This window comes from Rhinatrema bivittatum, chromosome 2 (assembly GCF_901001135.1).
Source record: "Rhinatrema bivittatum chromosome 2, aRhiBiv1.1, whole genome shotgun sequence".
NCBI classification, from domain to species: Eukaryota; Metazoa; Chordata; class Amphibia; order Gymnophiona; family Rhinatrematidae; genus Rhinatrema; species Rhinatrema bivittatum.
This window is the reverse complement of record NC_042616.1, coordinates 454,987,930-455,013,490: the sequence shown is the minus strand read 5'-3', so window position 1 is coordinate 455,013,490 and position 25,561 is coordinate 454,987,930.

Sequence of the window (25,561 nt, the reverse complement as noted above, 5' to 3'; positions counted from 1 at the left end):
GCCTTGCCCCAGTGACTCCATAAGATCTGTGTTGATCCATCTCTTACAGCTTGTGAGTAGCACAGAAGATTCCTGGCTGCCTGACCCTCTCCAAATAACTTAACATAGTGTGGCAGGTTACTCTGAAGTGGCAGGGAGCAGGACCCCTGCCATATAGTCTCTCAAGACTGGATCACTCTGAGTTGTCACTAAGGGTGATAAATTCCAGGCATTTTCCAACCTTCAACAAGCTACTAAGAACATCTCTAGAGCTCTGTGTGGTGGGAAAGGGAGATAATAGCAGAAGAAAGGATAGAATCATTCCTGATTGCCAATACCCAATCAGATCCATCACAGAAATGCACAATGAATTAGAAGGGCATAATATGAAATTCTAGATTAAGTCCTAAATGCTATTTAGAAATATTTAGAATTGTAGTTCTTATGTAAATCTGAGACCCTTCTTTCAAGGTGATGCAGTGTAAGTCCAGAGTCAGATAGGTCCAAAATCCAATGCAGGTTTTACTCTTTCTTGAGGTTGTATTCTATTCCAGGTCCAAACCTTTGAGGAAAAATGTAAACAAGATTGCAGTGTTCCTACCTTAAGATACTGTTTAAGTTTAAAAGATGGCCCAAGAGATTCATAGAACAGAAGCTGAAGTCCAAGGGGTAAGGTTTGTGCTCAGATTCAGATAACTTTATTGGCATGAAAATTTTACATGTATTGCTAAAGTAATATACAGAATATAATTAAAATACAAGGGTAGGAAAAGAGGAAAACTTACAAAATAATAAGTAAAGGTACAGGTTACAGAAAGTACAGAGTCAGGGACTTGTCTCAGGTCTTGGTGCTAGTCCACGCCGTTCCTTTGAACATCTTGGTCAATACTGATCCCTGACCATGATTGTGATTATCGGGTAATAATTTTGAAATTGTTTTTTTTATAACTTCAGGAGAGATGGTAGAATTAGCACAAGGATGAAACTTGCAAACAGTAATAACACTGTCAAGGCTCTGAACCTTGTTACTGTCCAGTCACTCACTTCTCATCACAGTCCTCATATCCAGCTCACAAAAGTTGGGCCTGATTCACTAAGGCATTTTTCCCATTCTGTGTCTATAGGAAAATGCCTTTACGAACCAGGCCAAAAGCTAGGAGAAAAGGCAATGAAAGAGCTACAAGGTAAGATGAAAAATGTTTTAAGTGCAGAACAGGGAGTGTCCCTTAGGCCTTCTATTATCTGAAAGAGTAAATAACAAGTTTACATTAACCTATTCAAGTCCTTTCATGATTTCATGGACCTCTATCATATCCCCCTCAGTCATTTCTTCGCCGAGCTGAACAGCCCTAACCTCTTTAGCGTTTCCTCATAGTAGATTTGTTCCATGCCCTTTATCATTTTAGTCATCCTTCTCTGCACTTTCTCTAGTGCAACTATAATTTTTTTGAGATGTGGCAATCAGAATTGCACACAGATTTCAAGCTGCGGTCTCACCATAGAGCAATACAGATGCATTATGACACCCACCATTTTATTGCCATTCCCTTCCTAATAATTCCTAACATTGTTTGCTTTTTTGACCGCCACAGCATACTGAGCTGATGATTTCAATGCATTATCCATTATGACTCCTAGATCTCTTCCCTGGGTGGTAACTCCTAAGATAAAACTTGAGTAACAACAGCAAGGGTTATTTTTCCCTATATACATCACCTTGCACTTGTCCACATTATATTTCATCTGCCATATGGACGCCCAATTTTCCAGAATTGCAAGGTCCTCCCACAATTTAGCACAATCTGCTTGTGATTAAACTACTCTGAATAATTTTGCATCATCTACAAATTTGATTTCCTCATTCATCATACCTCTTTCCAGATCATTTATAAATATATTAGAAAGCACCTGTCCTAGTACAGATCCCTGAGGCACTCCACTGTTTACCCTTTTCCACTATGAAAACTGACCATCTAATCCTACTGTTTATTACCTGTCTGTTTGCAATCTCTTCCTATCCTAAGTCTTTTTAGTTTTCTTAGAAGCCTCTCATGAGGGATTTTCTCAAACACTTTCTGAAAATCCAAATACATCACATCTACTGGATCACCTTTACCCACATGCTTATTTATCCCTTCAAAAAAATGTAGCATATTTGTAAGATTTCCCTTGGGTAAATCCATGTTGTCTGTGTTCCATTAAATCATGTCTATCTATATGTTTTGTGATTTTATTCTTTATTATAGTTTCCATGATTTTTCCTGGCACTGAAGGTCAGGCTCAACGTCTATAGTTTCCTGGATCACCTCTGGAGCCCTTTTTATATATCTGGGTTACATTGGCTGCCTTCCATTCTTCAGGTATAACGGATGATTTTAATGATAGGTTACAAATTACTTGTAAGAGGTCTGAAATTTCATTTTGGCATTCTTTCAGTGCCTTGGGATATATACCATCTGGTCCAGCTGATTTGATACTTTTCAGTTTGTCAGTCTGGCCTTCTACATCTTCCAGGTTCACCATGATTTGGGTCAGTTCATCTGAATCTTCATTCTTGAAAACAATTTTTGGAATGGGTATCTCCCCAACATCCTTCTCAGTAAATACCGAAGCAAAGAATTCATTTAGTCTTTCCGTGATTACTTTATCTTCCCTAAGTGCCCCTTTTACCTCTTGATCATCTAACAGCCCAATTAACTCCCTTGCAGGCTTCCTGCTTTAGATATATATATTTTTTAAATTTTTTATGTGTTTTTGCCTCTGTGATCAACTTCTTTACAAATTCTCTTTTAGCATGTCTTATCAATGTTTAAATTTAACTTGCCAATGCTTATGCTTTATCCTATTTTCTTCAAATAGATCCTTCTTCCAGTTTTTGAAGGAAGATCATTTGGCTAAAATAGCCTCTTTCACCTCATCTTTTAAGCATACCGGTAATTGGCTTTCCTTCCACCTTTCTTAATGCATGGAATACATCTGGACTGCGCTTCTAAGATGGTATTTTTTTTAACAATGTCCATGTCTGTTGTGTACTCATAACCTTTGTAGCTGCACCTTTCAGTTTTTTTCTATTTTTCTCATTTTCTCAAAGCTTCACTTTTGAAAGTTTAGTGCTAGAGCCATGGATTTACTTATTGTCCCCTTTCCAGTCATTAATTTAAATTTGATCATGTTATGAACATAAGATGTGCCATACTGGGTCAGTCCAAGGGTCCATCAAGCCCAGTATCCTGTTTCTAACAGTGGCCAATCCAGGTTACAAGTACCTGGCAAGTACCCAAACATTAAATAAATCCCATGCTACTAATGCTGGCAAACAAGTAGTAGCTATTCCCTACTGATTGATAGCAGTTTATGGACTTCTCCAGGAACTTATCCAAACCTTAACTACACTAGTTGCCTTAACCACATCCTCTGGCAATAAATTCCAGAACTTGATTGTGCATTGAGTGAAAAAGACTTTTCTCCAATTTGTTTTAAATGTGCTACTTGTTAACTTAATGGAGTGCTCTCTAGTCCTTGTATTAATCAAAAGAGTAAATAACCATTTCACATTTACCCATTCAAGTCCTTTCATGATTTTGTAGACCCTTATCATATCCCCCCTCAGCCATCTCTTCTCCAAGCTGAATAGCCCTAACCTCTTTATCCTTTCCTCTTAGGGGAGCCATTCCATGCCCTTTATCATTTTGGTCATCCTCTGTACCTTCTCCATCGCAACTATATCTTTTTTGAGATGTAGCAACCAGAATTGCACACAGTATTCAAGGTGCAGTCTAACCATTGAGCAATATAGAGGCATTATGGCATCCTCTGTTTTATTCACCATTCTCTTCCTAATAATTCCTAACATTCTGTTTGCTTTTATGACTGTTGTAGCACACTGAGCTGATGATTACAATGTAAATAATATCTACTAGATTGCCCAGATCATTTTCCTGGGTGGTAACTCCTAAAATGGAATCTAATATCGTATAACTACAGCATGGGTTATTTTTCCCTGTATGTTTCACCTTGCACTTGTCTACATTATATTTCATCTGCCATATGGACTCCCAGTCTTCTAATCTTGCAAGGTCCTCCTGCAATTTATCACAGTCCACTTGTGATTTAACTATTCTCAATCATTTTGTGTCATCTGCAAATCTGATCACCTCGCTCATCGTATCTCTTTCCAGATCATTTATAAATATATTAAAAAGCATCGGTCCACTATTCCCAAGAGGCCCCACAACCATGTTATAATGTAAAATAGGGCTGTTACCACCCTATTCCTTTAGTTATCTGGAAACTGATGTGATATCTCGATCGAATGTCGGTATATTAAATAAATAAATAAATAAATAAATAAATAAATAAACCATTACCTCTCTCACCAAATCCTGTGCTCCACTAAGAATTAGGTCTACAATAGCTCCCTCTCGTCGGTTCCTGAACCCATTGCTCTATAAAGCTGCCATTTATTTCATTCAGGAACTTTATATCTCTAGCGTGTCCTGATGTTACATTTACCCAGTCAATATTGGGGTAATTGAAATCTCCAATTATTACTGCACTACCAATTTGGTAGCTTCCCTAATTTCTCTTAGCATTTCATCGTCCGTCTCATTACACTTGGCTGTGTTTTATTATTTGGCAAACTGAAACTCCCTTTTTCTAGGGTAGATCTTTTTTTTGTTGTGATAGAAATAAATGATATCAATTGGGGATTGCAATTGTCTGAAATCTTCAGAAACCACATACATCCTCCTGTGCAGAGATATACTATAGCTCTTCTTCAGGGCTTCCAGAATGTGCCCTAATGACTCCGTAGTTCTTCGGGTTTACAGAATGCCCATTATCGATATGCATAAGGCAGATTTGCATACATGGGCTCTCCAATGTATGCAGATGTATCTCGGGGCAGGTATTAAAAGAAAAGCTGAGCCCCTACTTTAGGTCTTTAAATTAGAAAATCCTAAGTTTTATCTGAACATTCACATAAATTTAGGGGCCTAAACGTTAGGCCCCCCTAAAATTAGTCCATTCTTAATTTACCTAGATTTAGGCTCCTAAATTAGGAGCTTAGTTCTGAAAATGAGTGCTAAGCTCTTAACTTTGTTTCCCTACCTTAACTCTGCCCCAGTAACCACCCCATTTTAGGATCCTACATGTAAGCACTCAGCCCTAGTACATTTTCAAAAGAGCTAATTTCGGAGCCTAACTTCAAAAGTTAAGAGCTAAACTATTTGAAAATTGGCCCCCTCATGCATATTTGTTGTGCATATCCTGAAAACCCAACTGACTGTAGGGGTCCCCAGGACAGGTTTAGGAAGCCTGCTCTATTTTTTAACCTCCTCCTGGTAATGGCATATCCCCAGTGACTTCAATGGCATCAAACTCTTTTACCAATTACACTTCCTCTCTCTACCTTTAATTTCCCTGTATTAGTCAATAAGCTGGCTGGGAGGAATGAGACAGGAAGAAGGATGATGACAACTAGACTGGAAACAGACCCACTGATCCTCTCCTCCTCCCCCCCCTGCTGGGCAGTAGATAAGCTGCTCCTACAGAGGTCACCTTGCTGGTATTTTAACAAGTGGTGTTATGGAAGTCACAGGGTTGAGAGGAGATGCCTTCTGTAACTGGAATCTGAGCGTACGTGCTCAAACAGCAGTTCTGTGGCCTGCTCTCTGGCATCAGCCCCTCTCACTCTCTCTCCTCTTCTTCCTATCTCTTCTTTACTCATTTTCTCTCAGTTTGCTTTTATTTTCTGTACTCCCCTGCCTCTGTTTTTTAATGCACCTCCATCTCGGTCGCTCAGCCTTAAATAAATCTGCATATATGGGACACTAAGTTGAGCAACAGCGTCACAGTTATTTCTTCTTTCCTGTGAAGAAGTGTTCCAGCTTTAACCTTTCTTTGTCCCGGTTTTGTTCTATGCACCATTTTCACATAATGCTTCCCCCTCTCCTTAACGAGTGGATCTGCATTTTGGAAATGCTACAGCTGCCAGCCATGGCCGAGCCATAACTTACTGATCACGAATGCAGTTTTTTTGCCCAAATTAAAGTCAAGCAATGGCTAATGGAGACGAAAATCCATGGGCCTCATTTATCAAACGTTTTTTACCATTCTGTATGACATATGGAAAAAACAGGCTCCTTGTGGTGTCCCGCCTTATATGCTGAGGCACAGAGTAAGAACTGTGTGTGATGAAGGAAGCCTGATTTGTGAGCAGGGGATTTTACTGAAGACCTTGGAGGCCTTGGAGCTTGACACACTTCCGATGGAGAGAGATATATGGGACACATGTGTGACACAGAGGGTATAGTAGCAAAGGTACTTGCCGGTATCATTTAGGGTGTGAAGTGCAGAATATTATAACACTTATACCCCCTAGGAATGGGGAGGGTGGGCAGGGGGACATCTTCGAGGTAAATCTGGCCCTCTCTCTACTGCCTCGCACAGATTAACAGATGGTGTAAATATGGACACATCTGGAAGTGCTGGTGGCATGCACTTACAGATGTGTTAGAAGAATATTCTGCATTATGCACCCTGCATGATGCCGGCTAATGCTGTCACTGCCACGCTCTGTGTGTCACACGGTGTTGTGTGGCACTACTATTGTTATGTGAGAGAATGAGCATGATATGAGTAGTGCCCCTGCCACGACACTAGCAGATGGGGCATTGGGACGCTCATCATCCTGCATGACATCAAGAAGTTAAGGTTGGCTGGCAGAAATGCTGAGGCTCATAGGTGAGATGGAAACCCATGTCCTCCACTGGGCCCATCTCTCCCTTCCCTTTATGTCCTGTGAAGTACCCAGAGGTGGAATCATGCCAAAGGAGTATTGCTGACAGTGGAAGCAGTGCAGGGATGGAAAGTCCTGACGATTTCCATCTGCCCAGACCCCACATAGTTTGTATAGGCCCCTTCCGCTTAGCAGTTATAATGGGATTAAAATCCTTACTCTTGAAAACTACCATTGGCTCTTTAATCTTTTCAGAGTATATAGAATCTAGATTTTACATCACAGTGGAACCATCAATACTGCTTTCAGCATTGCTAGCACCATGCAGAGTGTAGGTTCAATACTGACACAGAGGGAAGAGCTCTGCCTCCTGAGCCACCAGTTCTACTACCTACAGCATTCACTATCCTTTAGAGGTCAAAGTCCTTGGTTGTTGAGTTTTGACAGGATCAGAGTTTAGGGTGCATAGCTCTATAAGTCATAACTCCCATGGCTAGTATGACAAATTGATAACTGTAGCAAAATGTGGGGTCTATAATAATTAACATTGTACATGAACTAAATTGGGGAAATTAATCTTCAACCTATTAAAGGCCAAGGTCTGTTATAAAGAGGGTGTGTGTGCTAAGCTCCCTGGCTTCAGCCTTTCTTGCTCTCATCTTAACTGCTTCCCATGTGTTCGCAATGAAGACTCTGACATGGAAATAACTTGCTCTTTGTTCACTGCCTGAATGTCACCTTGTGAAATCTCTGGGAAAGTGAGATCACAGCACTCAGGTTGCTTCATCCACTCCAATATAATAAGCTGAGGGTTAAAACTGTGCCCTGAAATTGAATGCACCATGTCTTAATGCACACATTAAAAAATTGTTTTAACTCCCAATGCAGTAAGCTGATGCATCTAGAGTTTAAAAATGCTCACATATCCACAAATATGTATAAATAAAATGTTTCACGTGCATAAAAGCATGATTTACATATATACATCATATTTTATGTACATATGTTTTGTGCACAAATCATGCTTTCTTTGCATAAAATATGCACAAAATACATTTTTTAAGTGCACTTATAACGTGACGTGGTTTTTTTCAATTTTAAAATGTGCCCTAAACAGCTTTTTTATATATATGTGCAGACTGCCGGAACCAAAACTTAGCTGTAGTTAGATGCCATGTTTATCCGCTGCTTCATTGAACCCGACTTGCGCAAGTTTCGAACTGGATCCTTCTTCAGGAGTGGGTATATCTTTGTCTCACGCTGTTCCAGTTTGGATAACCAAACTTATTCCACTTTGTTACTCCCGCGGTTTATTCAGGCAGTCAAGCCTCCTCACCGAAAAAAAAAGGGTTCAATGAAGCAGCGTCATCTAAATACAGCTAAGTTTTAGTTCCAGCGGTCTGCATATATATATAGAAAAGCCGTTTAGGGCACATTTTAAAATTGAAAAAAAACACGTGACGTTATAAGTGCACTTTGACAATCTATAAATTTCACATCATTTCACATAATTCAAAAAAAGAGGCAGAAGGTTGGTTGGTTTATGATTAAATCATAAGGATGGGACAACCTGCATGGTTCCTGCCGTGGAAATATATGAAACCACCACCTTTCACTTTATGTAATTTCAGAAGAATTTTGCTGTGAAATTTATGAGTATTTTATACGAGGTTCAGTTTTTTGAAATTTCTATTGAATGTTGTGAACCTTCGTTGATGATCAATTGATATATTTGACAAAATAAATTTTTGGCACCAATTTTTTTTGCACATAAATCATATTTTTATGCACAGAAAACAAGCTTTTTCTGTACAAAGCATGTTTTCTGCGCATAAAATTCCAGTTAAAGGACCTGGCACTGGAACTCCAGCTTCCACTCATAGACTAACATTGGCCTTGGAAACTTTACTGCCCTTCGGACTAGGAGTTAAATTTCCATCGCTATGAAAAACCTGACTTAAGCTTGAACACCTCACTGCATTGGCAGTAATAGCAAATGCCAACATTAGCTCTAACCTACATGCACATTTTTATACACAAAACTCCTTGCTACATCGGCAGTAAAGTTTGGGCACAAAAAATATTCGTACAACTGTGGGACAATGGACCCCCCCCCCCCCCCCAAAGAATAATGGTTTTATAAAACTCAAAAGCTTTTGGGTAAAAATCAGTTTAAACAGAAAATGAAAGATCCCTTTTATGACATGTAGCCAGCCGACAAATCCCCCAGGATCTAAGAGACCGGGATCTGCGTCCTCTTTGCTCATAGCCCGTGGTCTGCCCTTTTCACCTCAGGTCTCTGGGGACTCTCTTTGACCCTGGAAAGCTGACTCTGATTCTGCATCTGTCGCCTTCTTTAGTTTTATTTCCATATGTTTGTTACATCATATTACACCATGCCAGTCGGGCACACACAGATCGCTCGGGAGAGATCTTGGGGAAACTTGTAAGAGCAGACTTGGGACCTTAATTATTTTGTACAAATACTTTCACAGAATTAAAAAAAATATTTTTATTATAATGCTCTTAGGCATTGGTCCACTTAAGAGAAGAAAGCCAAGTTGAGAAACGTGTGCATTGCTGGGCTGATCGCGTGAGATGGCTCCGGTCACACAGTCAGAGTGATGTCTTGAACGTGCAAGGCCTGTGCTCACTGCTCAGTCCATGATAGTGGGAGCCAGCATGCTGAGCGTGAGAGGTAGGGGACAGGTCTTGCTGAAGGGAGGAGAGTAGCACATGATGATGTACTGGTGGACACTGGTTATTGGGGATGGGTGCTCTGAATGTGGGAAAAGATGTCCTGAATGTGGCACAATGGGGAAAGGCATACTGAGTGTGAGAGGGAGGTTAAATGCGCACAGCCAAGGGCACTCTGTGTGAAATGGTGAGGCTGGGGTTGGGGGCATTTTACCTCGTAAACAAAGGCATTATTTTTCCTCCTAGCTCAGAAATCTGCCCTATGCATATAGCACTAATGATTTTCATTCTCAGTGTCTAATATCTATGAAACAGCTAATTCTTTAAGCTATTTTTATGGGAATGAATGGTATTCAGACTGAAGTAGAGATTGCTTTGCTGTCATGATACAATTGTGAGAAGTAGAGTTTAAATGTTGCTATTTCATATCTATATGGAATAAGAAATATAAGTTGCTTTAAATGTTTATTTAGACCACTTCATGCTGCTAATTATCAAAAAATGCTGCTAATTAAAGCCCCTAGCCCCTTGTAGCTTTGCCAAGCTTAAAAGAATTGTGTTTAATGTAATGCTCCCTAAAGAGTTAACCTTCATTTCTAGAGATCATTTTTGCCTCTGATATTAAAATAAGAATTGACAGGCGAGAAGCTGCAGGGCTGGCAGAGCAGATAGACCAGTTCCTGGGCCCTAATATTTACACGTGGGGAGAATTAATATCTATTATGGGAATTCTGTTCATGGCAGAGGAAAGGGCTATGATTAGAGCAGCCGGAATGAAGATATGGGAACGGGAACACCAGGGAGACGGAGATCCCCCTGCAGCTCAAAAGTATCCCATTCGGTATCCAGGATGGGATCAGAATGAACAAGTAGGTAGGGGTCATATGAGTGATTTGCGAAACCTAATAGTAAGAGGAATAAAAGAGGCAGTGCTGAGGAGCCAAAATGCTGCAAAGGTTTTTGAAATTCAACAGGAACATGATGAAACTCCCTCAGCGTTTTCAGAACGCGTTAGGGCCAGGATGAGGCAATACTCTGGCCTGCCAGTAGATGATTCCATAAGACAGGGATTATTAAAAATAAATGTTGTCACAAAGTCCTGGCCGGATATTCAAAAGAAGTTGCAGAAACTGGAAGGGTGGAACGAGAAACCCATAGAGGAGTTATTGAAAGAAGCACAGAAAGTGTTTGTAAGGAGGGAGGAAGAGAAACAGAGGCAGAAAGGAAGGATTATGGTAAATACAGTAAATGAGATAATAAAAAAGCACCCTACTTGCCCGCCAGAAAACAAACAGAAAAAGGATCCCTTGGGGAAAGGGAATGTTAGAGGGACGGGGCCAACAGAGAGAAAGAGGCTTCAGTCCAGGAGTTCGCTATTCCCGGCAAGGAAACTTCAATAAAAGTCCAGGGGCTCGCTACCCCTGGCATAAGGGGGTAGAGAGGGATGGGATCCCCTCTGCCAGGAACCCGAGAAGGATGGGATTCTAATCGGGCAGGGGGTTTTCATTGCAGGCAGGTAGGGCACTTTAAGAGAGAGTGTCCCCAAATACTGAGAGAAGAAAGAGTTTTCTCAGTGGTGGAAAATGATAGCGATTAGGGGAGTCAGGGGCTACTTACTTTTAGGTCCTACCGAGAGCCCTTGGTAAATTTGGAGGTGGGACCGGAAAAAGAGGAAGTAGTCTTTTTAGTGGGTACAGGAGCTGCCAGATCTTCAGCTGTAGATTTACCAGTAGGGTTCGGCATAACGCCACAAAGACTGGTAGTCTCGGGGGTAAAAGGAGAACAATTCTCAGTCAAAGTGTTAGAAGAAACGAATATAAGAAGCCAGGGTAGGGAGATCAGGGGAAATCTTCTCTATATACCAGAAGCAGGGTGTAATCTGTTAGGAAGGGATTTGTTAACCCAATTAGAAGTACATATCCAAGTGGAAGGAGACCAATTGGTTGTCCACATGAATCCATTTACACCCCAAGATGAGGCCGAAATAGAATCAGAGGTCTGGGTGCGAGATGGCAATCGGGGAGGGTTAAACATAGCACCTTTACAAATTAAACTAAAAGAAGGAGAAGGGGTGGTGTGCAGGAGACAGTACCCTATCTCCCTTAAAGGAAAGAAGGGTTTACAGCCAGTAATAAAGTTGTTGCAGGATGGGCTGACTGAGCCCTGCATGTCCCCGTATAACATCCCAATTCTCCCTGTAAGAAAGCCCGACGGGACTTATAGATTAGTGCAGGATCTGAGGGAATTGAATAAGGTAGTGCAAGTCAGACACCCGGTGGTCCCGAACCCATACACTCTGTTAAGCAAAATCCCCCAGGAACATAAGTGGTTTAGCGTCATAGATTTGAAGGATGCCTTTTTGGCATGTCCCTTAGCAGAAGATAGTAGGGATATGTTTGCATTTGAGTGGGAAGACCCTTGTACTGGAAGAAAACAACAGTACAGGTGGAAGGTTCTTCCCCAGGGATTTACGGAATCTTCTAACTTGTTTGGACAAGTGTTGGAACAGGTTCTGGAAACATTCCCATTACCCCTGGGAATTAATCTTAATGGCTATTAATCAAGTTTACTTAGGGAATAGTCACTGCTATTAATTGCATGGGATCTTCTTAGTGTTTGGGTAACTGCCAGGTTCTTGTGCCCTGGTTTGGCCACTGTTGGAAACAGGATGTTGGGCTTGATGGACCCTTGGTCTGACCCAGCATGGCAATTTCTTATGTTCTTATGTAGTATGTAGATGTCTTGCTAGTCTCAGGGAAAAAGGAAGAAAATGTGAAGAGAGCCACAAATCAATTGTTAAACTTCTTGAGAAGAAGGGGAACGAGGGTGATCGAATTCTTTGGAATAATTCGTATGAGAGATTTGCACCTTTTTGGGGTTATTCCGAGAATATTCTTTTAAAGGGGTAGCTGAAAAATATCCAAGTCTATGTGGGGAGAGGGATTAGAAATAGATATAGCAGCCTTGCTGGTAATAATAGTACCTGCAATTTACTGGTGTATGTGTAAACAAAGGTGGTTAGGAGGATTAAAAGAAAATGAGGATGGGGAAAGCACAATTGATAGTGGGGATACTTGTACACTGTCCTGCTGGATACCCACCCGGGCAAATTACCACCCTCGGAACCTGAACCATTACCAGGCTCAGGACAGGCTCCTTGAAGGTAAAGGTTATCCAGTGAAACAATGGTTCAATGTGACTCGAGGTAATGCATCCTTCACTTTGATTTTTGATGCTTGTCAGGTATTGAAGTGTGGGACTGTCGAAGAACAGAGAAAATTAAGCAAAGTTGATATATATATATATATGTGCCCAGATGATCCAATGATCCATTTGCAAATCTTTGCCCCTAACAATCCATGCCACAGCTGGAATGCTGTGTGGTGGAATACAGCCAGCAATTGGGGAGACCCACCATCTATTAGAGAGAAACCCCTTCTGAAGTACTTGAGTTTAATTAGAGGAAAATCCCCTGGTGAGTGTGGGAACTTAGAGTGTAACCCCATAATAATAACAGTGAAGCCAGATGCTTGGAGAGAATAGAAACATAGAAACATAGAAATGACGGCAGAAGAAGACCAAATGGCCCATCCAGTCTGCCCAGCAAGCTTCACACATTTTTTCTCATACTTATCTGTTTCTCTTAGCTCTTTGGTTCTATTTCCCTTCCACCCCCACCATTAATGTAGAGAGCAGTGATGGAGCTGCATCCAAGTGAAATATCAAGCTTGATTAGTTAGGGGTAGTAGAGGTAGTAACCGCCGCAATAAGCAAGCTACACCCATGCTTATTTGTTTTACCCAGAATATGTTATTCAGCCCTTATTGGTTGTTTTTCTTCTCCCCTGCCGTTGAAGCAGGGAGCTATGCTGGATATGCGTGTAGTATCAGTTTTTCTTCTCCCCTGCCGTTGAAGCAGAGAGCTATGCTGGATATGCGTGAAGTATCAGTTTTTCTTCTCCCCTGCCGTTAAAGCAGAGAGCTATGCTGGAAATGCATTGAAAGTGAAGTATCAGGCTTATTTGGTTTGGGGTAGTAACTGCCGTAACAAGCCAGCTACTCCCCGCTTTGTGAGTGCGAATCCTTTTTTCTTCTCCCCTGCCGTTGAAGCAGAGAGCTATGCTGGATATGCGTGAAGTATCAGTTTTTCTTCTCCCCTGCCGTTGAAGCAGGGAGCTATGCTGGATATGCGTGAAGTATCAGTTTTTCTTCTCCCCTGCCGTTGAAGCAGGGAGCTATGCTGGATATGCGTGAAGTATCAGTTTTTCTTCTCCCCTGCCATAGAAGCAGGGAGTTATGCTGGAAATGCGTGAAGTATCAGTTTTTCTTCTCCCCTGCCGTTGAAGCAGAGAGCTATGCTGGATATGCGTGAAGTATCAGTTTTTCTTCTCCCCTGCCATTGAAGCAGAGAGCTATGCTGGATATGCGTGAAGTATCAGTTTTTCTTCTCCCCTGCCGTTGAAGCAGGGAGCTATGCTGGATATGCGTGAAGTATCAGTTTTTCTTCTCCCCTGCTGTTGAAGCAGAGAGCTATGCTGGATATGCGTGAAGTATCAGTTTTTCTTCTCCCCTGCCGTTGAAGCAGAGAGCTATGCTGGATATGCATTGAAAGTGAAGTATCAGGCTTATTTGGTTTGGGGTAGTAACCGCTGTAACAAGCCAGCTACTCCCCGCTTTGTGAGTGCGAATCCTTTTTTCCACATTTCCTCTTGCTGTTGTAGCTTAGAGCGATGTTGGAGTCACAGTAACCATGTGTATGTTTATTGAATAAGGGTATTATCTCCAGGCAGTAGCCGTCATTCTGGCGAGCCACCCACTCTTTATTGACGGCCTCTTGATTTTATGGATCCACAGTGTTTATCCCACGCCCCTTTGAAGTCCTTCACAGTTCTGGTCTTCACCAATTCCTCCGGAAGGGCATTCCAGGCATCCACCACCCTCTCCGTGAAGAAATACTTCCTGACATTGGTTCTGAATCTTCCTCCCTTGTTGGACGCTCTGGTGGGATCCTCCGTAGAAAAGTCCTACGGGTTGGGGGCAAGTGTGGCAGGAACGGATCCCGTAGCAAGATTCAGGATCCTGTTGGTAGAAGAGATAAGGAATCACTCCTGGGGAGATACGTCCCCCATAAAACCATTTGAACCACCCCTGAATGACCCCAAAATAGTAAAGACAATGGCTGTGGAAGAGCTAGGTAAAACCTTAGAAACAGAGACAGGATATGGAGAAATGAATATTTGGATGGAATGGGTGAAGTATACAGCAAAAACTTTGAACAAAAGCAACTGCTATGCATGCACTGCGGGGAAACTAACTACAAAATTAGTGCCATTTCCCTTTGGGTGGGATGACACCCCTGAAGAGATGAGGTGGTTCCTGGCCTTGTACCAAGAAGAAAAATCCTGGGGTGATGCTAGCTGTACTCAGATGGCCATCAAATTCCCAGCCCTGAAGTCACAAAGCCGGCACACACCTCCAGTTTTCTCTCCAGGCTCTGGGGAACATATGGCCTGCCTCTCAAGGCAGGGGTCAATGTATACTCAGCATATAGGAGAACTGAGTGTCTGCTGGACCATTAGAAATGTGACAGGGTTAGAAGGAATTGAAGGGCTAGAAGACAGCGGAAATTACTCCAACCTACAAGTGGCCTGAATGAACTTGTGGTGGTACTGGGGAGGAAGAAGACTGTGGGCAACGTTACCCTCCAAGTGGTCTGGCACCTGTGCAGTTGTACAATTGGTGATTCCCTTCACCCTAGCATTCAAAACAGAACAAGAGAAGGAAGGGGGGAGACAGAAAAGGAGCGCTGACATAACAGAACTATTAGATAAAAGGGACAATAAGGTTAAAGGATCTTTTGATGACAGAATATACTTGGATGCAATAGGGGTCCCAAGGGGGGTTCCTGATGAATTTAAAGCAAGAAATCAGATAGCTGCAGGATTTGAGTCTATCCTGTGGTGGATCATGATAAATAAAAATGTGGACTGGATCAATTACATATTCTACAACCAGCAGCAGTTTATCAATTATACCCGCGAGGCTGTGAAAGGACTAGTCGAACAGTTAGAAGCCACTAGCAGGATGACCTGGGAAAATAGGATGGTCCTGGACATGATATCCACAGACAAGTGTGGGGTATGCGTAATGTTGGGGGAAGAATGTTGTACATATATCCCTAATAACACTGCCCCAGACGGTACAGTCACCATGACCTTACGAGGCCTGACTGCCATCTCTGAAGAATTGGCAGAAAATGCAGGGGTGGATACTTCTCTAACGGGATGGTTTGAAGGTATTTTGGGGAAATGGAAGGATTTTGCAATACAAATATTGACCACTCTAACAGTTGTAGCAGGAGTTCTGGTCGTCTTGGGTTGCTGGATCATTCCTTGCGTACGGGGGTTGACACAAAGATTAATAGAAACAGCAATTTCCAAGAAAATGGCCCTTGGGCCACCTTCCTATTCTGGTGATATGAAATTAATGGAGGAGTTGGTGGGAGAATATGCTGAGCTGGTGGGAGAAGAAACGATGTATGAGGAGTTGGTGAGAGAGAATGTGTATGAAGAAATATTGGGAACCCAGAGATGAGTTCTGAAAGGTTTGCGTGAAATAGCAACAGAGGTGTAAAAATAAAAAGGAGGGAATTGTGAGAAGTAGAGTTTAAATGTTGCTGTTTCATATCTATACGGAATAAGAAATATAAGTTGCTTTAAATGTTTATTTAGACCACTTCATGCTGCTAATTATCAAAAGATGCTGCTAATTAAAGCCCCTAGCCCCTTGTAGCTTTGCCAAGCTTAAAAGAATTGTGTTTAATGTAATGCTCCCTAAACAGTTAATCTTCATTTCTAGAGATCATTTTTGCCTCTGACATTAAAATAAGAATTGACAGGCGAGAAGCTGTGCAAACAGGTTGTAAAATCACAAGTTTGGTATCCATTGGAAAGTAGGCCAACGGCAAATAGGTCTAATTTTTTAACAGAAAATAGTGGAAAGGAAGATAAAGTGTGACACCCACACCTGAGGCTTTAAACAAAGGTGACTAAAAAGTCAAACCACTAAGCTAAGAAACTTTTTTCTGAACACGGAGAAATTAAAGCACAAAATGCAGAAAGGGCAGAGACCCACCCACACCTTCCCCTCTCTTGCATGAATATTTAGTGGAATAAGCAAACAGGGCGAGCCTGCCACAGGAGGCAAGACCAATCAGAAAGGGGAAAAAGTGCTGAGACGCTAATCGCAGAGATCAGATAACAGGAACGGAGAAGGGTATATAACCGTGTAATCAGGTCAATGTAATTTGTGCCTACTACATGTCTGTGGTGAGCACCCGCCCTTGCAAGAGCGCGAATAAAGAAAACTGCTTTCACTGAAATTTTGTGGTTCACTAATTATTCCCAGAGGGGAATTTCTTTGTTTTTCCAACACAATGCAGAAATGCAGTCCAAGATTTTGTTGCCTGAGGTGAATTTTAAATTTGCTACTGCCCCCCTTCCCCTCCCCACTCCCCAGAAGATGGCATCTCATTGGAGAAGGATAGGCCACACACATCCCTTCCGGAATGCATTACTGGTTCATGGTCTGGACTGTCTGTCACTGTTCATTTTTCTGTAAAAACGTTCCACTGTGCTCTGCTGCCACGCCAGTGGTTCCCATCACAATTGTCTCAGGATTGCCGTGGCCCTGACAAAACGTCATTTGACATGGGGGGGGGGGGGGGACACGTCCATTTTCAAAAAGCAATGCATCCTGCATTTCAGCTACTCAGATGCTGTAGTTCTTTGAGTCTTAGCAACGCCGTCATGTTTGTCCTTCGCAGCTGCATGTGTACCAGTTCATCTGTGCATGCTTCATCTCAGGTTAATAGGACCTGAACAAATACTGATCACTCGCAACAGCTGAGAGCAAACTGCTGAGTCTGTTTACCTCATGACCTGGAACAGGACAGGTTACAGATTAAAATACCCCTTCTAGCTCAGCCTTCTTTCAAGAATGATGCCCTTCACCACTGTAAACTTTAGCTACAGCCAGACTCTTAAATATCCAAGCAAATGGCATGCCATGAAAATTATTTATAGTTACTCAGCAAGCATAATGGTTTTCTTATAGGTGCTGAGGGCAAAATGGCTGCAAGTCAGTTTGCTTGCACAGTTTGGAAATGGCTTATCATTTGTCCAAGCATGTAGAGCTTGAGTAATCCAAAACAAATCTGATCCATAGTGATTAAATAATGGAAAATAATATTTCTGACCAATATCTGCTGTCATAAACAGTAGATACTGACTGTAGAAAAAATTGTGTGCCAGAATATATTCTCTGCTAATATTAGAACATAAGAACATAAGAAAATGCCATACTGGGTCAGATCAAGGGTCCATCAAGCCCAGCATCCTGTTTCCAACAGTGGCCAATCCAGGCCATAAGAACCTGGCAAGTACCCAAAAACTAAGTCTATTCCATGTTACCATTGCTAATGGCAGTGGCTATTCTCTAAGTGAACTTAATAGCAGATAATGGACTTCGCCTCCAAGAACTTATCCAATCCCTTTTTAAACACAGCTATACTAACTGCACTGACCACATCCTCTGGCAACAAATTCCAGAGTTTAATTGTGCGTTGAGTAAAAAAGAACTTTCTCCGATTAGTTTTAAATGTGCCCCATGCTAACTTCATGGAGTGCCCCCTAGTCTTTCTACTATCCGAAAGAATAAATAACCGATTCACATCTACCCGTTCTAGATCTCTCATGATTTTAAACACCTCTATCATATCCCCCCTCAGCCGTCTCTTCTCCAAGCTGAAAAGTCCTAACCTCTTTAGTCTTTCCTCATAGGGGAGCTTTTCCATTCCCCTTATCATTTTGGTAGCCCTTCTCTGTACCTTCTCCATTGAAATTATATCTTTTTTGAGATGCGGCGACCAGAATTGTACACAGTATTCAAGGTGTGGTCTCACCATGGAGCGATACAGAGGCATTATGACATTTTCCATTTTATTCACCATTCCCTTTCTAATAATTCCCAACATTCTGTTTGCTTTTTTGACTGCCACAGCACACTGAACTGACGATTTCAATGTGTTATCCACTATGACACCTAGATCTCTTTTTTAGGTTGTAGCCAACCCAATATTGTGTAATTATAGCATGGGTTATTTTTCCCTATATGCATCACCTTGCACTTATCCACATTAAATTTTATCTGCCATTTGGATGCCTAATTTTCCAGTCTCACAAGGTCTTCCTGCAATTTATCACAATCTGTTTGTGATTTAACTACTCTGAACAATTTTGTGTCATCTGCAAATTTGATTATCTCACTCGTCGTATTTCTTTCCAGATCATTTATAAATATATTGAAAAGTAAGGGTCCCAATACGGAACCCTGAGGCACTCCACTGTCCACTCCCTTCCACTGAGAAAATTGTCCATTTAAACCTACTCTCTGTTTCCTGACTTTTAGCCAGTTTGCAATCCACGAAAGGACATCGCCACCTATCTCATGACTTTTTACTTTTCCTAGAAGCCTCTCATGAGGAACCTTGTCAAACACCTTCTGAAAATCCAAGTATACTACATCTACCGGTTCACCTTTATCCACATGTTTATTAACTCCTTCAAAAAAGTGAAGCAGATTTGTGAGGCAAGACTTGACCTTGGTAAAGCCATGCTGACTTTGTTCCATTAAATCATGTCTTTCTATATGTTCTGTGATTTTGATGTTTAGAACACTTTCCACTATTTTTCCTGGCACTGAAGTCAGGCTAACTGGTCTGTAGTTTCCCGGATCGCCCCTGGAGCCCTTTTTAAATATTGGGGTTACAATTGCTATCCTCCAGTCTTCAGGTACAATGGATGATTTTAATGATAAGTTACAAATTTTTACTAATAGGTCTGAAATTTCATTTTTTAGTTCCTTCAGAACTCTGGGGTGTATACCATCCGGTCCAGGTGACTTAATACTCTTCAGTTTGTCAATCAGGCCTACCACATCTTCTAGGTTCACGGTGATTTGATTCAGTCCATCTGAATCATTACCCATGAAAACCTTCTCCATTATGGGTACCTCCCCAACATCCTCTTCAGTAAACACCGAAGCAAAGAAATCATTTAATCTTTCCGCAATGGCCTTATCTTCTTAAGTGCCCCTTTAACCCCTCGATCATCTAACGGTCCAACTGACTCCCTCACAGGCTTTCTGCTTCAGATATATTTAAAAAAGGTTTTTACTGTGAGTTTTTGCCTCTACAGCCAACTTCTTTTCAAATTCTCTCTTAGCCTGTCTTATCAATATCTTACATTTAACTTGCCAACGTTTATGCTTTATCCTATTTTCTTCCGTTGGATCCTTCTTCCAATTATTGAATGAAGATCTTTTGGCTAAAATAGCTTCTTTCACCTCCCCTTTTAACCATGCCGGTAATCATTTTACCTTCTTTCCACCTTTCTTAATATGTGGAAAACATCTGGACTGTACTTCTAGAATGGTATTTTTTAACAATGACCATGCCTCTTGGACATTTTTTACTTTTGTAGCTGCGCCTTTCAGTTTTTTCCTAACAATTTTTCTCATTTTATCAAAGTTTCCCTTTTGAAAGTTTAGCACGAGAGCCTTGGATTTGCACACTTTTCCTCTTCCAGTCATTAAATCAAATTTGATCACTATTCTCTATGCCATTCACAGACCTGCTCACGAACAGTGATGGATTTAGGTTTTTGCCACCCTAAAGCACTAGGAAGGTTGGTTATGGCCTGGGACAGAAGTCCATGGTATCATCTCAGCGACTTTTCCCATGGGTTGCAGGCCTCCGCAAAACCAGTGAAAATTGTTACAGATGTTATAGGTTGATGTCACTTTATAGCTGATTGTTATATTTCACTGTTTTCTACTTCCTGTCTCCATTGATACTTTGACCTTGTATATTGCTTGCTGGGTAATACAATTTGGCATCTGTTCACTGGCAGCTTTCAGATATCTCTTTTTCTACATACGGAACATGGTGTCAGAAGTTTTTGAACCTGCATTACTTCCCTACATCTAAAGTAGAGAGTTTCTGAAGTGCAGTGGGCTGTGAGTGTTGTGCCGGAGGTGGACCCTTGGGCTGAGATGTGGTTGATGCTACCCATAGGAGGGATCCTACGGGTCCCCACCGTCAGCAGGCAGAGAGAGCTGACTGACAGAGGCCGGCTGCCGCTTCACCAATATCAGCCTTTGTTCCCCGCGGGTTGAGCCTTTGGGTGCCAGGGCTGGCTGGACTTAGGTGGCCTCCGTCAGTGGTCGTCGATGGATGGATCGAGGTCAGCCCAGAGGCAGCAACTAGTGTAGGTATCAGTCTGTACTGGATGAGGCGGAGTCCCGGAGACCCGGGCGCCAATAGGAACACAGTCTGACAGAAGGCACCCGAGCAAGAGCAGGCCAAAGCCTGAGTGAACCACGTCCAGGACAAAGGCTGAAGAGGCATCTTTAAGCAAGCTGGGTTCAGGGCTGGCAGTAGTCTGGAAGCAGTGGCAAGCAAGGCTGAGGTCTAGAAGAGGAGAGAGTCAAAGAATGGTTAGACGAAGCAGAAGTCCAGGGCTGGAGAGAAGCAACGGCATGGTCAGGCGATGCAGAGGTCCGGGGCTGGAGAGAGGCAACGGAGTAGTCAGGCAATGCAGAGGTCAAACCAGGTTAGCAATCCAAAGGAGAGATGAAGGAACAGGAACAAGGAAACAGGAACGAAGGTAATTAGGATTGGGAACCAGGAACTGAAGAGGCAATGAGTACTCAACTAGCAAGGGGACCTGTTGCAAAGGCAATTTGAGAGAGCGGAGTCCGGGCTTATATACTGGAGCTCTGCCGACGTCATCATCTGGGGCCATGGCCAGGTTCCTGCCGCAGGCCCTATGTAAGCACCAGCTGTGCGAGTGTGCCTAGGGAGGGACGCAGCGCTGGTCAGGATGGCGTCTCTCCGCGGGCCACGCAGCGAGGCCCGACGCTGAACATCAGGAACTGCAACAGAGCTGGAGGCCCCAGGGGTGGCCCGAGGATGGAGCCGGTGGCCCACAGCTGCCAGAGACGAGGGACCAGATGCTGGATCACTTTGAAAGAAGTGAGGGGGCCAAGCCGCAGGTGAAACACAGCAATTAAGATGCATCAATTGGGGAAGATATCAGAGTTTGATGATGCCGACTTGCACAGTAAATATGGGATCTTAAAGGAATAGTCAGACACTATACTAACATAGTAACATACAGTAACATAGTATTGATGGAGAAAAAGACCAAATGGTCCATTCAGTCTGCCCAGAAAGTTTCTTATGGAAGTATCTGCCGCTCCGTGCAGGTTACCCCCAATCCTAGTTAATATATGCAATCAAAACCAAGCACAGTCAAACCCATAGCAAAATTACTGCTATCAACATTTTTACAGTGTGAACATCCTTCTTAATAATTCAGACAATACTGCGCTTGACTGTGCTTTGCTTTTGGACTTGACCGTAGAAGCAGTCCTGCACTTTTTCCCTAATGACTGAGTATCAGTACCCCAGAGCCTAAAAGTCAGGGACCTGATTCCCCTCCCACTGTTGAAGCATAGAGCGATGTTGCAGTTGTGTCAAAATCATGAAAGCTAATTGGTTAAGCATAGTAATCCCTATGCCTTCTGTTTAGGGTAGTAATTGCTTCTCCATGCAAGTTATCCCATGCACCCTTTTCTTCATTTCCACCTCTAGCCTTTAGGGATCCATAGTATTTATTTATCCCATGCCTTTTTTTAATTTGTTTACTGCTTTTGTCTTCACCATCTCTTCCAGAAGGGATTTCCAAGCATCCACCACCCTCTCTGTGAAGAAATATTTCCTGGTGTTGATTCTAAGTAATCTCCCCTAAAGTTTCCTTTCAGGACCCCTAGTTCTACTACTTGCTTACCAATGGAAAAGGTTCAAGGATTGTGCATCACTGAAACTTTCAGGTATCTGAAGGTCAATATCATATCTCCCCTGTACCTCCTCTCTTCCAGGGTATACATATTCAGATCCTTCAGTCTCTCCTCATAAGTCTTCAATACAGACCCCCATACCATTTGGGTCACCCTTCTCTGGACTGCCTCTATCCAGTCTCTATCCTTTTTGAGATACGGTCTCTAGAACTGAATACAGTACTCCAGGTGAGGCCTCACCAAGGACATGTACAAGGGCATTATCACCTTTTTTTTCTTACTGGTTTTTTCTCTCTCTATGCAACCCAGCATTCGTCTGGCTTTAGGTATCACTTTGTCACATTGCTTCGCCACCTTCAGATTGCCAGTCACTATCACCCCAAGGTCCCTTTCCCAGACTGTGCATATTAGTCTTTCACCTCCCATCACATGCAACTCTTTTGGATTACCACACCCCCAGATGCATGACTCTGCACTTCTTGGTGTTGAATCCCAGCTGCCAAATCTTCACCCACTCTTCAAGTTTTCTTAAATTACTGTTGATGGTGAACATAAGGCCTGCCATACTGAGTCAGATCAAGGGTCCATCAAACCCAGTATCCTGTTTCCAACAGTGGCCAAGCCAGGTCACAGGTACCTGGCAGGATCCCAAGGGGTAGATAGATTCCAAACTGCTTATCCCAAGAATAAGCAGTGGATTTCTGCAACGCTACCTTAATACTTGTTAATGGACTTTTCCTCCAGGAACTTGTCCAAACCTTTTTTAAATTCAGCTATATTAACAGCTTTCCCCACATCCTCTGGTAACAAATTCCAGAGTTTAATTATGCATTGAGTAAAAAAAAAATGTCTTGTATTAGTTTTAATTGTATTACCAAGTAACTTCATTGTGTGTCCCCCCTCAACTTTGTACTTTTCAAAAGAATAAACAACTGATTAAAGTTTACTCGTTCCATTCCACTCATTATTTTATAGACCTCTATCATATCTCCCTTCAGCTATCTCTTCTCCAAGCTGAAGAGTCCTAACCTTTTTAGCTTTTCTTCATAGGGAAATTGTTCCAGCCCTTTTATCATCTTGTTCGCCCTTCTCTGTATCTTTTCTAATTCTGCTATATCTTTCTTGAGATGTGGTGACCAGAACTGAACACAATACTCAAGATGAGGTTGCACCATGGAGCAATACAGAGGCATATGATAAGAACATAAGAAATTGCCAAGCTGGGTCAGACGAAGGGTCCATCAAGCCCAGCACAATGTTAGGGTTTGATGGCAATTAATAGCAGTGGCTATTCCCTAAGTAAAATTGATTAATAGCAGTTAATGGACTTCTCCTCCAAGAACTTATCCAAACCCTTTTTTTTTAACACAGCTACACTAACTGCACTAACCACATTCTCTGGCAACAAATTCCAGAGCTTACTCGTGCGTTGAGTGAAAAAGAATATTCTCCGATTAGTCTTAAATGTGCTACTTGCTAACTTCATGGAATGCCCCTAGTCCTTCCATTATCCGAAAGTGTAAATAATCGATTCACATCTACTCGTTCAAGACCTCTCATGATCTTAAAGACCTCTATCATATTCCCCCTTAGCCGTCTCTTCTCCAAGCTGAACAGCCCTAACCTCTTCAGCCTTTCCTCATAGGGGAGCTGTTCCATCCCTTTATCATTTTAGTCGCCCTTCTCTGTACCTTCTCCGGTGCAACTATATCTTTCTTGAGATGCGGTGACCAGAATTGTACACAGTATTCAAGGTGCGGTCTCACCATGGAGCGATTCAGAGGCCTTATGACATTTTCCATTTTCTTAACCATTCCCTTCCTAGTAATTCCTAATATTCTGTTTGCATCTTTGACTGCTGCAGCACACTGAGCTGACGATTTTAAAGTATTATCCACTATGATGCCTAAATCTTTTTCCTGGGTGGTAGCTCCTAATATGGAACCTAACATTGTGTAAATAGTCCAGCAAGGGTTATTTTTCCCTATATGCAACACCTTGCACTTGTCCACATTAAATTTCATCTGCCATCTCTGTTTTATTCTCCAGTCCTTTCCTAATAATCCCTAGTATTCTATTTGCTTTCTTGGCTGCTGCTGCACACTGAGCAAAAGATTTCAATGTATTTTCCAAGATGACACCTAGACCCTTTTCCTGAGTGGTGACTCTTAATGTGGAACCTTGCATTTTGTAGCTATAATTTGGGTTTCTGTTCCCTAAGTGCAACACTTTGCACTTGTCTACATTATATTTCATTTTTCATTTGCATGCCCAGTCTCCTAGTTTTACAATGTCCCCTTGCAATTTCTCACAATCCTCTTGTGATTTCACAACTTTGAATAATTTTGTGTCATTGGCAAATTTGATCACCTCAATTGTTGTTCCCCTTTCCAGGTCATTTATAAATATATTAAACAGAATCTGTCCCAGAACAGATCCCTGGGGCATTCCACTATTCACCTTATTACATTGAGAAAATGTACCATTTAGCCCTACTCTTTGTTTTCTATCTTTTAACCAGTTGGCAATCCACAATAGGACACTTCCACCTATCCCATGACTTTCTAATTTCCTAAGCAGTCTCTCATGAGGGACTTTGTCAAATGCTTTCTAGATGTTCAGATACACGATATCAGCTGGTTTACCTTTATCCACAGTTTATTTACGCCTTCAAAAATGTAGCAAATTTGTGAGGCAAGACTTCCCTTAGCTATATCCATGTTGGCTTTGTCCCATTAAACTATGCTTATCTATATGTTATGGAATTTTGTTCTTTTTGATACTTTCTACCATTTTGTCTGGCACAGATATCAGACTCACTGGTCTGTAATTTCCTGGATCACCCTTTGATCCCTTTTTAAAAATTGGCATTGCATGAGCAACCTTCCAATCTTAGGGTACCATAGATGATGTTATTGATAGTTTACAAATTTCCAATAAATTTCCTGCAATTTCATTTCTCATTTCTTTCAGCACTCTGGGATGTATACCATCTAGTCCAGGTATTTTCTACTCTTTATTTTGTCAATTTGCCCTAGTACATCTTCCAGATTCACTGAGATTTGTTTCGGTGAATACTGAAGCAAAGAATTCATTTAGTCTTTCTGCTATGGCTTTGTCATCCCTAAATGTTCCTTTTACCCCTTGATCATTTAATGGTCCAACTGACTGCCTCACAAGCTTTTTACCTTGAATGTACCTGAAAAAGTTTTTATTATGAGTTTTT